At 48.0% G+C, this 15,002-nt stretch overlaps 1 pseudogene; it reads right to left on the bottom strand.

Annotated features, from left to right (window-relative positions):
- Positions 1-6,415: 6,415 nt before the first annotated feature.
- Positions 6,416-9,825, bottom strand: LOC142558404 (uncharacterized; annotated as a pseudogene).
- Between the last annotated feature and the right edge of the window lie 5,177 nt (positions 9,826-15,002).

Below are 15,002 nucleotides of genomic sequence, written 5' to 3'. Positions count from 1 at the left end.
CCTTTCTGGAGCGTTCGAGGGAGCCTCGCCGCTCCTTAGGCGCTTGATGCGCCTTGAGGATAGGTGTAGTGTCCATTGCCTCTTGTGAGGCGCCGGACACGTGCTCTTGCGAGCGAGAAGTCACCAGGGAGAGTCCCGCCTTGGAGGGCAAGACCCCTGCGCCCACCAGCCCGGAGGTCGATGGGGCTCCCTGGGGGATTTGGCTGCGCCGGCTGTTGCCAGCGCTGGATGGGACCTGGGAGGTTGAGGCAGCCTCGGCTGCGCCCACCTTCGGGGTCGATGGTCCCTTCTCGGTTGGCGGAGCAGCGCTAGCTGCAACCGCCGCGGGGGCAGACGGCGTAACTGGCGACCCACTGACTGTGGGTCGGACAGCCGCCGGAGGCCGTTGTGACGCTGCCCCCTGACGCGCCACTTCGGCAAAGCTTTTCTTTGGCAGGTATGCTACCCGCCTTCGTGCCTCTTTGAACGATATATTCTCTTTTACTTTTATGGTTACAATTTCTTTTTCCTTCTTCCAGGAGGGGCACGACCGTGAGTACGCGGCGTGATCCCCATCACAGTTTACACAGTGTAGAGAGTTCTTACATTCTTCAGTTGCGTGTTCAAGGGCACTGCATTTCGCACATGTTTGGCGGCCTCGGCAGCTCTGCGAGCTGTGGCCAAAACGTTGGCATTTGAAACATCTCAAGGGATTTGGCACATACGGTCTTACACGGAGCTTGATGTACCCGGCCTCGATTGATTCGGGCAGGACACTTGAATTGAAGGTGAGGATTAGGTGCTTGGTCGCAATTTCTTTACCCTCGCGCCTTATCTTGATTCTTTTGACATTTATGACATTTTGTTCGCTGAAGCCCTCCAAGAGTTCAGCCTCAGTGAGCTCCAGCAAATCATCATCCGAGACAACGCCGCGGGTGGTATTCATCGTGCGGTGCGGGGTTACTACTACTTGGGTCTCCCCAAATGATACTAGCTGTGGCAGCTTCTCAAATTGCTTCTGGTCGCGGAGCTCCAGGAGGAGGTCACCGCTAGCCATCCTCGACACCTTATATCCTGGGCCAAAAACTTCGGTGAGGGACTTAGATACTAGAAATGGGGAGATTGTTCGTACTTGTTTAGCTGGTTTTTCTGCGTGGATTACATGAAAACGAGGAAAATTGTGGACTTGGCGTCCGAAAAACTGAAAGACTTCTTCGGTGCGCCCTCGTTTCTGAGGGCGATCAGGCAGTTTAGGAAAAGCGTTTTCCATAAGTACAGTTGGGTTTTCGGCCGCGATGCCGACCACCCACCATGGAGCCCAACAGGGGGACGTGACAGGAGCTCTTGCTATAGAAACCCTGCCAACGCCAGCCGTACATCGCTGCTATAACCAAATACAGCTTAACCAAGGCTGGCTAGCTACACAAGGTTAACCCTTGCCGCCGAGAAACTAGGAAGTGAGGAGAAGTGATGAGAAGACAGGAAAGATGAAAAAGACGAGAGAGAAAGACGAAGATTGGAGAGGAGGACAGGAAAAGGCGACTACCGATTTCCCCCGGGTGGGTCAGTCCGGGGGTGCCGTCTACGTGAAGCAGAGGCCAAAGAGGCGTGTTGCCTCCGCCGGGGGGCCTTAATGGTCCAAACACCCGGCATCGGCTCAACCCCCAGGATCCCCCTTTCCCCGGACACGGCTAAGCCGCGCACGGCTACACGCGGGAGGGTCCAACCCTCGTGTGCTCGGGTACGTGGTGTCGCAACACACCAAACGCCTGCTTGCGCAGACGCCCCTGCGGGGTACTATCATTCAAGTGCGATCCCTTTTTCTGACAAAGACCTCAATAACGAACTCAAACAGATGAACAAGCATTACTGTGCTGCAAGTATGACCAAGAAATGGAAAACGGCGCTTTGGCACAAAAGAGTCCCGAACGAACTGTCAAACACATCAGTACTCTTTGCGCGGAACACACAAAGATCTACGCTGAGTTTCAAAAGCGTCGCATTTTTCTACACCAAGTTCTGAGGTTCTATTTCCTTTGCCAAAATATAAAAGAAAGAACTGGCGAAAAAAGTTACGTACACACATGCAAACACCACGACTGAAAGGGTTACACACAACATCTGCGACGGCTATTACTGTCTCTTATGCGTTGGCCAAACGCTTTTAATTGCAATCTTGTGCTTATAGTGGGGCCCATTCTTTCTCAGGTTCTTCGAAAAGAAAGTCTCCATTTTCAAAGCCTGGCAGCTATTCATCATGTGGATGGCCGTTTGCGGACTGATCGTCTACATTGCCAGCTACGTAGGCTTCCGCCACAGTGAGTTCCTCGAGCGCGGCAGATTTCCTTTGATAATAGCTCACTTGGCCCTGCGAGAGAGTTCTATCTATTGTGTAAAGTACGCTGACAGATAAGCGTGGGATAAGCAACTGTTTAAAGAAGTCTGATATATATAGCACGACTGTATCTTACATCGTCTGGTAAACCATTTTCTGCGATAAATACAGCAGCAAACGAACTTTTTAATGTTGTGAATTTACCTTCTTTTTCTTCGTTTCCAATCAACCAGCCAAAGTACTGCACTCTTGCACTCTTTTGCCAAAATATGGGTATGCTGAGTGACACTTCAATGTCAATTTTTCTCGTGAAAGGTAGAGAGTGCTACAATGTCTGTAGATTCAGAGCAGGCCCTGTTGGCTCATGGCATGTGAGCAGGGAGTTTTGCGTAATTCCTAGGCACCGAAATGGCGTCCCGCATTGTATGCTAACAGACAAAACATGAGACATGCTTCTGAACACCAGTTATATTTTCTTTTTGCTCTAATTTCAGTGTTGAAGCCGAACGGTAAAGGTAAGCATAGGCTTTTTATCACCGGTTGTGTTAGTATATAACTGAATAGAGAGAAAAGTGCTAAGTTGTTTCGTTTGGAAGCGAACAACCCCTATTCCCGACAAAATGTCGAGGATGGCGGTTTCGTTTGTGCAGATCAATAAAGAGGAGGGTAAAGTATCATACTTTACAAATCACACTAGAAAAATGATCCATATCGCGCAATTACGAGAAGCTGTCTGTATGGGACCTCGTATTTTTCCTAGTTTCAGTTTTGCTTCTTGAGTGCTTAGAATGTTGAGTCCTTAAAAGGAGAATTAAAGCCTCATTTGCGTCGACGTATTGCGTCATTTCTCGTTCCAGAAACAACCAGCCCCATTAGAGCATCGCCCGAAGGTAAGTAACATTCTTGTTGCGCCTAGTGATACGTGACAACATATAAAGACAATTTGGGACACCGAAAGGCAGGTTGCCAAGAAATATACAAAATGTGTCATTAAGATTGTACATGTGTTCAACGCCTAATCTTGTACACGCGTAGCTCTATTGTCACTTCTGTCTCCTCCTAATGAATGTGCGATGAACGCAACGCCGATTTCTTGTAACTGGCACCCGTAAGAAACGTCACAGGCATCTTGCACTATGGCCTAGCAGTCGTGCGTGCCATAGATTTCTGTGAGGGTGCATACTGACGCCGCTTTTTCCTCCTTGTTCCGAATATTTAGGCAGACCTAAGGTAATCTCGTTCTTTATCTAATCGGATACTTGGTGACCGGCGCATCAAGTTTGCAAATTCTTTCTAAATAAAATTACACATACCAACATAAACCCGCCGTGGTTGCTCAGTGTCTATGGTGTTGGGCTGCTGAGCACGAGCTCGCGGGATCGAATCCCGGCCACGGCGGCCGCATTTCGATGGGGGCGAAATGCGAAAACACCCGTGTGCTTGGATTTAGGTGCACGTTAAAGAACCCCAGGTGGTCAAAATTTCCGGAGTCCACTACGGCGTGCCTCATAATCAGAAAGTGGTTTTGGCACGTAAAACCCCAAATATTATGTTTTTATTATTACATACCAACATAAGTATGTTAAGAGTTCGGAGCATCTCTATCCAAGCGGTGGTACCGAATAAAAAACCGAAATGCCAGCAGCCGACACTTTCCTGAGATGACAAATAAATGCGCCGGCAGCCTCCACTTATTCGGTCAAAACTTTTGCTTGGACATCTCGGCTTATTGTGACTGAAAATGGCACCAGCGGACGCGTGGCACACGCAAGGTCACCAAGGCATTTTACGCGCCTCGTGTTTGTCACGGCATCCTTGCATGTCCTTCGTGTTCTTAAGCGCCATTTGGAGCCACGCCGTAGCCTAACATAACGTGAAGGAACAAAGCCTTGTTTGGAATGTCACAAATGTTTTGCAAATTCGCAGTTTCGCCCGAAAGTGGAAGCATCGATTGCGATTGCTAATTAGTAAACAGCTCTACGAAGTTACCACCGTAGCTTTATCGGCCGTATAAACTTGGAAACCTTCGCTTACACCATGTTTACTAAAGAAAAGTAAGCATGGTGTCAGTGCACATTGGCAAACATCAAAACATTACAGTCGATAACCGCCGACAGCTGCCGCGAAACGCTGGACGCTAGTGTGAGCAAGCACGGCAGCAGCAGCGGCGAGTCAGTGCTATGTATCCCTTCAACGCAAACTTAGCACAAGAAACAGCACCCGCAATGTTACGAGCCCTCGGCCCACTTCGGCTCTGCTCCGAAAGCAGATCGCTTTCAAGATAAAGCCTGCGCGCAACGCGTTGCAGCAAAGTACAACGGCCCCTCCTATCAAACCCCCCCCCCCACCCCCCAGGGCTTCCGTGCGCGTGACGGAAGACGGCGCGCTTCCTGCCCGCTTGCCTTCTTTGAGCACGCGACACTGAGCCGGGATAATCGGTTCCCCTTGAGCGCGGTCGCAAAATACGCAGTTGCTGCCGAAGAACAACTCGGCCACTGCCCTCTCCTTCTTTCCCATGCCCCCACGGCCTGTAGGGCGCCAAATTGAGCCGCGATTCCTAGTTCCCTTCGGATGGTTTTACTCCCTCATAGAGGATACGGCGCGCGGCGACAATGTTATCACCCTTGCACTTTGTACGGAACAACACGGTACCGCCGACGCCGAAGGTAAAAAAAGCTCCTGGAATGTTCATATAATCACTTATCAGAATGAAACTGCAAACGCTAGTAATGTTTCATCAATTAGTCGAATATGGCTTAGTAATGAGTAATGTGCAGCTTCCCAGAAAAGATGGTGGAAGGCAAGAAAATGCTAACTTGTTTAAGGAAACAGGATGTAGTACACAGAGCGGTTTAGGTGTTTCATTTGTTTAAATTATGCCATAATTAACTGTCAAGATAGTGTCGTGATCGAATAAAAAAGAAACGTTTGTGCGCTTTCACGTGATCAGAAATGTCCCCGACCTAAGTACTACAGCATCTGCGTCTGAATAGCCAAATGGTCTTTTTTTCTTGCAATCAAAAAAGCGCCCATCAGGGTAGGCGGAAAAGCAGAGCACATAATATACAGAAGAAATTCGGTAACAGCGAGGATACCACATTTGTAGACGCAGATAGATACAGACAATGGCATCTACGCAGCAGGGGTGATACATTACGAGGGAAAATGCAAGACGTGCGCTACAGTCAACACGCTACACGCAGAAACCACACAGGATATAGCTGTTGCGCTAGCCATAGCACCAACACAAGCGGGCATAATCATCAGTGATTCCTAGACGGCCATACGAAACTTCGCCAATGGTTGAATCTCCCCAGAGGCACTAGGACTCCTAAATTTAGCTAATAACCACGACGAAAGTGTCGATCTCATCTGGACACCCGCTCACACACTACCAGACGGTAGCAGTGAGGCGGTGCACCGCATGGCTGGTGAGCTTACAGACCGAGCCTCGGTTAGCTCCCCCTCACAGACTACCGATGCGTGGGAGTAGGAAGATCGGATGACCAGATTTCACGAAATTACACACCATAAACTGCAGAGGCCTACATTGCCGCCGCCGCCGAACCCCAAATTAAGCAAAAGTCAATCTGTCGAGTGGCGGCAGTTACAGACCAGATCCTATCCGAGCACTGCTATTATGCACTTCATACACCGAGATTTATACACGACGGACAAGTGCAGACATTGCGACTCTACAGACACCCTGGGCATATCCTATGGGAATGTACGGCTGTAATACAGGATAATGGCGATGCAGCTTCAAACAGTGATAGCCTCCGCGCGCGCTAGCAGTCTGGGTTGCTCAGTTAGGAGCTGCAGCACTCTGGGCCGTTCAGCGAGCCGAAGAAGTCGCCAAGGGCCAACAACCCTTGGTCGAAACCTAGGCGGGGTTGAGGCCCACCCCACCAAATGGCAGGTCACTGAAAAGATTTAATTGAATGAATCAAAAAAGCGCCCGAATAAAGTACTACAGCAGCTGCTTTTGAATAGCCAACTGGCATTTTTTTCTTGCAATAAAAAAAAAGGCGCCTGTGATTATCGCGGGTTCAAGAAAGCAAGAAACGATAAGAAGCCTGCGTAGCACTTTATTAGGTGGCGGCTAGAATGCGGTTCGGGTGCACTCAAGCACGTACTCGCTTTTTGTAGAGCCCCTGCTGACGTCACTTGGCGCGTCACTTATCACGGCGGTAACAACTGCGGCGCCTCGTATCACTTTCTCGACCGCAATTTGGAGTCAGGACGGCCGGTATCGGTCAGGTGATTTCCTAACTCGATGAGGGTATCGCTTCGTAGGGCTGTTTCCACTGCCCATGGGTGCAGATCTAGTTTCGGAGAAATGGCTGATGTTGGTGGATGAACTGCAAGGGCTGGATAACACATTTCGGCCTCCTCCTCTAACGCAAATGGGGACGACGTCATCGCCGCAGAGACTCGTAGCAAGTGGTCCTTGTGTCGCCTCCACGTACAGGGTCCGATGGGTGTCTGCACCTTGAACTCGTACGACACTGGCCCCGTCCGCTTCAAGATGGTAGCGTTGAGCCATCTTGGTCCGCTCCTGAAATTGCGCACTAAAACTTCATCGTTCACTTGAAACACAGTATGATCGCTACTTCGCCGCATCATTTGCTGGAACTGAGTTGTGCTGACAGTATGCCATAAAGCGAGGTTCAGTGCGTCCAAACGAGTGTACAGTTGACGACCAAGAAAAAGATAGGACGCATGCGGCGTGTTCCGATACACCATCAAGAATTCGGACAATGTTTCTTAAAGACTTTCTGCAGCTGGGCCTTTGCGTAGAGCGTTCTATAATGTCTGCACGAACCTTTCAGCCAATCCGTTGCTGCTCGGGTGATAAGCAGAAGTGAAAACTTGCCGGACGGCGTGCTTTTTCATAAACGCTTTGAGCTCGGACGATGTGAACTGTGCGCCGTTATCACTTACAATAGCCTCCGGCGCGCCGTGTCGGGCGAACGATTCGCGTAAATTTGTTCTGGTTGCTTGCGTGAACGCAGCCGTCATGACGTACCCCTCTGGCCATTTCTAATGCGCGTCTACAACAACTAACAGCATGAGATTACGGAATGGACCCGCAAAGTCAATATGTACACGTGACCATGCTTACGTGTGTTACGACTACGGGTGAAATGGTGCCTTTTGAGGCACGTTGCGATCCTGCAGGCATGACATGCAGTGTCTCACTTGATTCTCGAGATTTTTCCATGGATGGCCACCACACGTACCTTCGGGCGAGTTTCTTCCTTCGCGCGATACCTGGGTGTCCCTCGTGTACCTCCTCCAGGAATAACTGTTGCAGCTTTGGCGGCATGACCACTCGCATTCCGTGCATCAGGCACCCGTCGTGGATAGTCAGTTCGCTGCCTCTGTCAAAGTAGGGTTTGAAATCTGTCATCAACTTGCGAAGACGACCATTTCCTGGTGAAGTCCAAGAAAATGCTGAGAACAGGATCACGAACTGTGTAACGCGCAATCTTCTTACTTGTCACAGGAAGGGATGCTAAGCGAAGCGTATAAAATATCTCACTCGTGCTGTCCTCTCCCTCACTTGTCTAACGGCAGACGCGAAAAACAGTCCGCGTTGCGTGTTGACTTTCGATAGACAAGGTCATAGTCGTAAGCTGAAAGAGTTACATCCCGCCGTTGTAGTCTAGCTGCCGCTATAGCCGGGAGGCCACTCTTCGGCCCAAGAATTGTTTGTAGCGGCTTATGGTCCCAGATTAACGTAAATTGTCGACCATAAATATAAAAAATGGAACTTCTTGACGCCAAAGCTTAAGCCAAGCGCCTCCTTTTCTACCCGGCTATAGTTTTCTTCTGCCTCTGATAGCGTCCTAGAAGCGTAAGCAATTGATCTTACCGTGCCGTCTTTCATAACGTGTGATAACACGGTGCCGAGACCGTATGCAGAGGCATCGCACGATAGCTGCAGTGGTAGCTCCGGGTCGCAGTGCGCAAGAACTTCGACTGATGACAGCACTGTTTGATGGTTTGAAATGCGTGCTCGCATTTTCGTTCACAGGACCACGAGACGTCCTTCTGTAACGATCTGTCGTAGGGTTTAGCAAGCGTTGCCAATAGCGGCGTAAACTTGCCATAGTAGTTAATGAGCCTAAGTAGCCAACGCTGTTGTGCTACGTTAATGGGCGCTGGGGCTTTCAGAAGAGCTTCAACTTTTCCGTTTGTTGGTTTGACGCCCGTCTTACTGATAACATGTCCAAGATACTGAAGGGTTTCCTTAAGAAATAACATTTCTAGCTTTTAATTTGGACGCCTTCTTGCGCCAGTGTTCGAAGTACTACTTCAAGATTCACGAGGTGCTCTTCTGCAGTAGCTTCTGTCACAAGAATGTCAAGAAAGTCCTTTAAAGATGTTATCCATAATGCGCTTGAACAATGCCGGTGCTGAGGCCACTCCGAAGGGTAATCTAATAACAGCGAAAAGCCCTTTATGCATATTCAACGTGAACAGCTTTTTAGAGCCTTCCGACATTTCCACCTGTTATATGCAATTATAGATCCAGCTTTGAAAATACCGCCCTTCCGCAAGTGCAGCTAGTATCTCATACAGCCTAGGTAGAGGGCACTGCGCTGTCTAGAACAGTGTTTAACGTTGCCCTACAAGCTCCGCACGCACGTATTTTGCCGTCCTTTTTAACCAACGGTACAATCGGTGTGGCGAACTCGCTAGTGGAAACTTGCGTAATGACGCCCATTTCCTGAAGCTTTCGTAGCTCTTCGTCCACTGCTGAACGTAACGCGTAGGGCACGTTTCGAGCTTTCAGGAACTTTGGACGGTTTTCCTTAAGAAACATGGTAGCTTGCTCACCTATCTTTGCAAGGGTGTCGTCAGAAATGGTGCTGTATTTCTGGAGCAGTGCTCTCAGTCGCGTGCCATGGTGCACTTGGCTTGCGTCAGGGTGCGAATCGTTGCACAGCTTGTGTAAACCGTATATCTCGTCCCAATCCAAGCGAAAAGTTCGAGCCACTCGCTTCCTAGTAGAGCTGGCCCGCCGTAGTCTACGACGTACAACGGAAAGTCGCCGACTTGGTCCTTGTATCGTACGGCCGTGTTGATGACGCCGCAGGGTTGGGCAACTTTTCCCGTGTGCGTTTTCAGTCGCAGTGCTGTTGGTTCCAGCTTCAATGGCGTTCTAAGTTTCTTGAAGTGTTGCCGCGATATCACAGACACTGTAGCTATTCTAACTCCTTGCGCAAGGGCACACCATGAATTTCGACGGCGATAGGACGCCGTGTTCTTTGAGACAGCATCTGGACGTTGCCCGTGCCGTCGCTTCGAAGAGCGCGTACCCACTTCCCGGAACTTGCCGGCTTCTGTTTGGGATCACGACAGGCACGCTGAATGTGGCCCTTCTTACGGCAGTTCGTGCACTTATCGGCGATATGCGGACAAGCGCGCGACAAATGCTTGCCCGAGCCGCAGTGATAGCGCTCGGAATATCGCTGCCTTTTCGTTTCACCTTCAGGGCCCATTTTGTGCAATTCGTCGACAGCTTCTCTCGCGTGCGCTTCCTCAACGTTTTTCTTGGCTTCTTCCAGAGCCACTGCGCGCTCAACGGCCTTTGGGAAAGTCAACGTTTTATCTTCTGCAAATAAAAATCGCTGAATATCGGTACAGAATAAACCGCACGCAAACCAGTCTCGGAGCGATTCGTCCAAAATGGTGCCGAATTCACAGGTTTGGGCGAGTTTTCTGAGCACGGCTACATACTGTGCGATACCTTCATGTTGCAGCTGACATCTGTGACATCTCTTGCAGCTGACATCTCACTCGTCCTGTGTAGCGCTGTTCCTGTTTTTATTCTAAAGATGAACCGACCAGCCCCACTGAACACACTGCTAACAGTTCTGTTAGTTGGTAGAACGTCTTTTGCGACGGTTTATCTGGTGCGGCCAGAGACTTCAAGAGGCTGAACGACTTCGGCCCGATAATGCTTAGCAAAGAATGCACCATGAGGTCTTCGGAAACTTTGTGCACCACAAAAAAGGAAATCGGGCGTTCTTCGTAAGATAGCCACTCACTCAGAGTTTCCTCTAAGGCTTTTACTTGACCAATCTGACCAGAGGCTGCCATCTCGCAAGTGTTGTCGCCATGTGTCGTAGGTGCGGATGCGTCCAGCGTTCCTCAAAGCGTCGCCTCAGTGCTTTTTTGCCCAGCTTCAGCGCTTGTTTCCTGTGTATTAGCTTGCTTCCGCCATCCTTGTCGGCAGTTGTGATGTTCGTGTGCTCAAGAAAACGAGAAGCGATAAGAAGACTACGTAGCACTTTATTGGGCGGCCGCTAGAACGCTGTTCGGCTGCACTCATGCAGGTACTCGCTTTTTGTAGAGCCCCTGCTGACGTCACTTGGCATGTCACTTATCACGCCGGTAACAAAAACTGCGGCGGCTCGTATCAGCACCCGACCGAAGTACTACAGCAGCTGCTTTTGAATAGCCAACTGGCGTTTTTTTCATTCAGTCAAAAAAGTACCGATTTAAGCTTTACAACAGCTGCTTTTGAATAGCCAAATGGCATTGTTTTCTTGCCATAAAAGTAGCGCCCGACCTAAATACTACAGCAGCTGCTTTTGAATAGCCAACTGGTATTTTTTTTTCTTGCAGTGGTACTCCTAAAGAAGGAACAAAATCCGCTAGAGCCTGCTAAAAGCTTTTGCACTGTAAATAGAATCCGAGGTAGAAATTTTTAACAGTGGGGAAACCTAGCAGTATGATTACATCATCCGGGATTTCAGTAAATATCGGAAAAATAAATAAATAAGATATTTCATCGGGTAATACGCCTAATACATAAAAAATTTATAAAGAAATTCTGTTTGCACAAGTTACAATAAAGCTGCACGTGACTAGCGAATCAAAGTAGTGTGTTTTGACAGCGAAACATATTTTGACGCATGACAGAACCCCCTTCCCCCATCCTTTGTTAGAAAAGAAAAAGTTGTGTAATAATTTGGAATTCCCCATTCATGATTCTATTTCACGCGATATTGTACGAAGGCTGCTGAGCACGAGGTCGCGGGATCGAATCCCGGCCACGGCGGCCGCATTTCGATGGGGGCGAAATGCGAAAACACCCGTGTGCTTAGATTTAGGTGCACGTTAAAGAACTCCAGGTGGTCAAAATTTCCGGAGTCCTCCACTACGGCGTGCCTCATAATCAGAAAGTGGTTTTGGCACGTAAAACCCCAAATATTATTATTATTATTATATTGTACGAAAGCAACACAAATAGCCGTATCGTTCGCTAAAGGAATTGTACTTTTGAAGTTGGTGACGTTGCAGGCTTCGCAAGCAAACGAGACAGGGGCGGGCTGGTAATAGGGCAACTTGGCGATTTGATACATGTGTAGCAGCTGCGCCATCGCAGGTTTGCGCTAGCAAGCGCCACTTTGTTTTTAAATGTTAAAGAAATTAAGATATACAACAAGTGTGTTGAGCTGGGCTACCTGATTTTCGCTCATTTTGCAGCATGCTTATTCAACTTTCGTACAATAACCGCAAGGGAAGTAGTGACTCTGCCAAACGCACTAGATCAGTGGATACGGCGTTAAGCTGCTCGGCATTGTCGTTGGTGGAGAATTCCTACTGCGGAGGCCGCGTCCCCATTACATTAGAAAGCAAAAACGATTGTGCAGCACCCTGCGGATGCACCTACAGATCCCCACGAAGTCTAACTGGACACTGCAGTCCATGTAATGCACATTTTGCGAACATTAAAACCCACAATTCAATTAAATTCGAAAAAAGAAAACTACTCCGTCGAAGTTCCAGGCCTTTCCGTGGCCCACGAGTTCGACTTGCGTCGCTCGAACTTCCCCAGCCTGCCTTTTGTTTCCATGGGCATGAGCTGAGATTGGCTTCACTATATCTAGTGTGCAATAATGATTGCAGCTGTTTTTCTGGGTCGCCCGTGCGGCACGAAGACGCCGTGCAAGGACCCTGCAATCTGCGTCCAGGACGTCTGCGTGTGCAGAAACGGCAGCCGGGTGGTGAACCACGTTTGCGTCCCTGCTGAGGAAGGGAGAATTTCTGTCGAATGGTGAGTTCTGTCGTCGCTGCTACTTGCACAAAAGTTTAGCGTGCCCTCTCCCTCAGTTGACCACCTTTGAATTTGTTTCCGTGTAAGTATTAGGTCGGTAAAAGCCTTGGGCGTGCGATGCATTCATGGCAAGCGTCGTACCTTTGTTTGTTCAACAAGGTGCAAGTATCTTATTATTCTTTGAGTGAACTTCATTTTACATTTTTGATCTGCCACAGGTGGCCCCATGACTACGTAGTACTGTACCTATTAAGTACTTGGCGAGTGCGTCTTATTGGAAGTGAACTCAGAAGTCGCTCGTTACTGCGATTTAGGCATGTGCACGTTATATAATAGAAGGCGATAAAAAATTTTCTGCTGAGCTTTGGGCTACCGCGTCTCTGGTGGATTCAGTATTGATTTGGGAATTTAAACTTCATGAATAAATCAAGTATTCCTTGTCATTTGGCCGGTACTTGTGCCTGACGACAAATATCTGCCGTATAGTGTGGAGTCTCAGCTGCAAACAGGGGCAGCTGCACGAACGAACTGTCGTATCTAAAGTGAGCGCATTCTAACCGTCGCCCTTGAAGAATCGCCGCCCTTGTTTATTTAAGTGTTGTTATTATTAAAGAAATGAAATCTCGCTCTCGCTACGACTTCTCTTATTATTCTCTAGACCAAACGGAAATGATTTTGTGATGGCCACGTTTCCTCCAAATCGACCCTCACAGGAAGCGCTGCGCATTCGCATTGGCCTCTTGATTCCTCCCACTCCTTTCTTCCTTCACATTAGTCACACAATGTTGTGATGAGTCACACTTAAAATATCAATAAACAAACAAGTTAGGCTACAAGACTCGCCGAACGTGATAAGCTGTTGCTGGGAGCCGTTGATCGATGGTGTCTAGCGTTTCCCAGGACGCGCCGCATGCCCTTGGGGAGCCGTGGTACTATAAACCGACGCGCTTGCGCAGGATTCATGCGTCGTGCAATGAGAGGCGATCGTTGTGGCGCCACAGAATCTTGGTTTTATCGAAGCTAAGTGGTTACTTTGCCACTTAATCGCTTATGCTGACGTGCAAAACATGTGAGACAAGTGGAAGGACAACGGGAACACGATAAATCGACATAATGGTCGCATTGTGAGGATTCTCGTCCATGTTGTCCTTTCCGATTGTGATGTGTTCGCGTTCTCGACGAGTGGAAAGCTCCGTAAACTCGCTCTGCTTGAAATCGTTCACTGCATCCCTTACGAAACACTTAGACTGCAGACAGGATGTGTAAAAAGAACGCTTGCGCACAACAAATTTGCGTTGGCTTCCTTTGTTGCTGCGAGAGCTAGGTCCCGCACCAGGATACTCTAATAACGCGTTATTCTGATGTCATTCAACCTGTGTTAAACGGAGCGGTTATTATCTCTACGTAGATCCGCCTCTCTTTCTCTATATTGTGCCTAAGAAATATGTCATCATATCGCGCTGAATGTTTTCGGAGGCGTCATCCTTTAATTTCAAAGCAACAATATTTTTTAAAATATTAACACTTCTTGAAATCACATAGTACATACTTTCTTTCTGTTGCAGTTCACACGTTCTCTAAAGTTTCGCACTTTTGATTCCTTCATTTCTTTTGTATGCAGTGCCACCAGAACTCTAGTTTGTACCGCGCACAAAAAAAAAAGAAAATCAAACAAAGGCGGAAACCCGGGGCCCATTACCTACGCACGGTGTAATTGTTCTTGTTTTCTAATCTTCTTTGCACTGTAATTTATATTAATTAAATATGAGCAAACTGGTCAGAGAAACATTGTTTGTTCTTTCTCCCTGCCTTTTTACTTTTCTTTATTTGTCAGATCTTTTCACGTGCAAACTCCCCTAAATATGTCGATAGTGCAACTGTGGATAGTACTCTTGAAGTTTAGTTTGACTACATCTGAAATCAGTGATATTCTATTCAAATACTAAGCAAGAATTCAATCAAGAACAAAGCTATGCAACCATTAGGTGCAAGCTGACTTGCAGGCAGAAAGACAGGCAGGCAACGACAGAACTCCATTGGAGCATTTTTATTTCAACAAGGCCGCGCCCTCGAAGAAAATTACAACTCCACAGTGGAGAACTCGATAGCAAACTGCGCTTTCTTTTAGTTCTGTGTTTATTTATGTACTATGTGCAGCTGACCAATAAACAACCAAACAGCGCAGTGTGCTTACAAAACAGCGAACCCATCCATAAATATTTACAATGATAAGTGTGTGTGTGTGTGTGTGTGTGTGTGTGTGTGCGTGTGCGTGTGCGTGTGTGTGTGTGTGTGTGTGTGTGTGTGTGTGTGTGTGTGTGTGTGTGTGTGTGTGTGTGTGTGTGTGTGTAACATTGCGGTTACAGAAGGCTGCAGTCATTCACCAATTCTCTAGTCTCATTTTTTTGTTGCCATTACTACATTCCAAAATAAAATGCATCAATTTGGCTAGTCGATGGAGGGTTGAAATTATAGCTGCTTAGAGAATTGAGAAAAATGACGTGCTTATTTTAGCGCATTATATTATATTTCCTATATACCTCTACCTCGCAAGATATTACATTTTTGTGTCATTTTTGCAAGCTCTTTGTTGCAGTATTTCTTTCCTTTCTC

The sequence above is a fragment of the Dermacentor variabilis genome, chromosome 9, assembly GCF_050947875.1.
Source record: "Dermacentor variabilis isolate Ectoservices chromosome 9, ASM5094787v1, whole genome shotgun sequence".
In the NCBI taxonomy this organism is placed as follows: Eukaryota; Metazoa; Arthropoda; class Arachnida; order Ixodida; family Ixodidae; genus Dermacentor; species Dermacentor variabilis.
The sequence above is the reverse complement of the archived record's forward strand: the minus strand, read 5'-3'. Positions and strand labels throughout refer to the sequence as shown.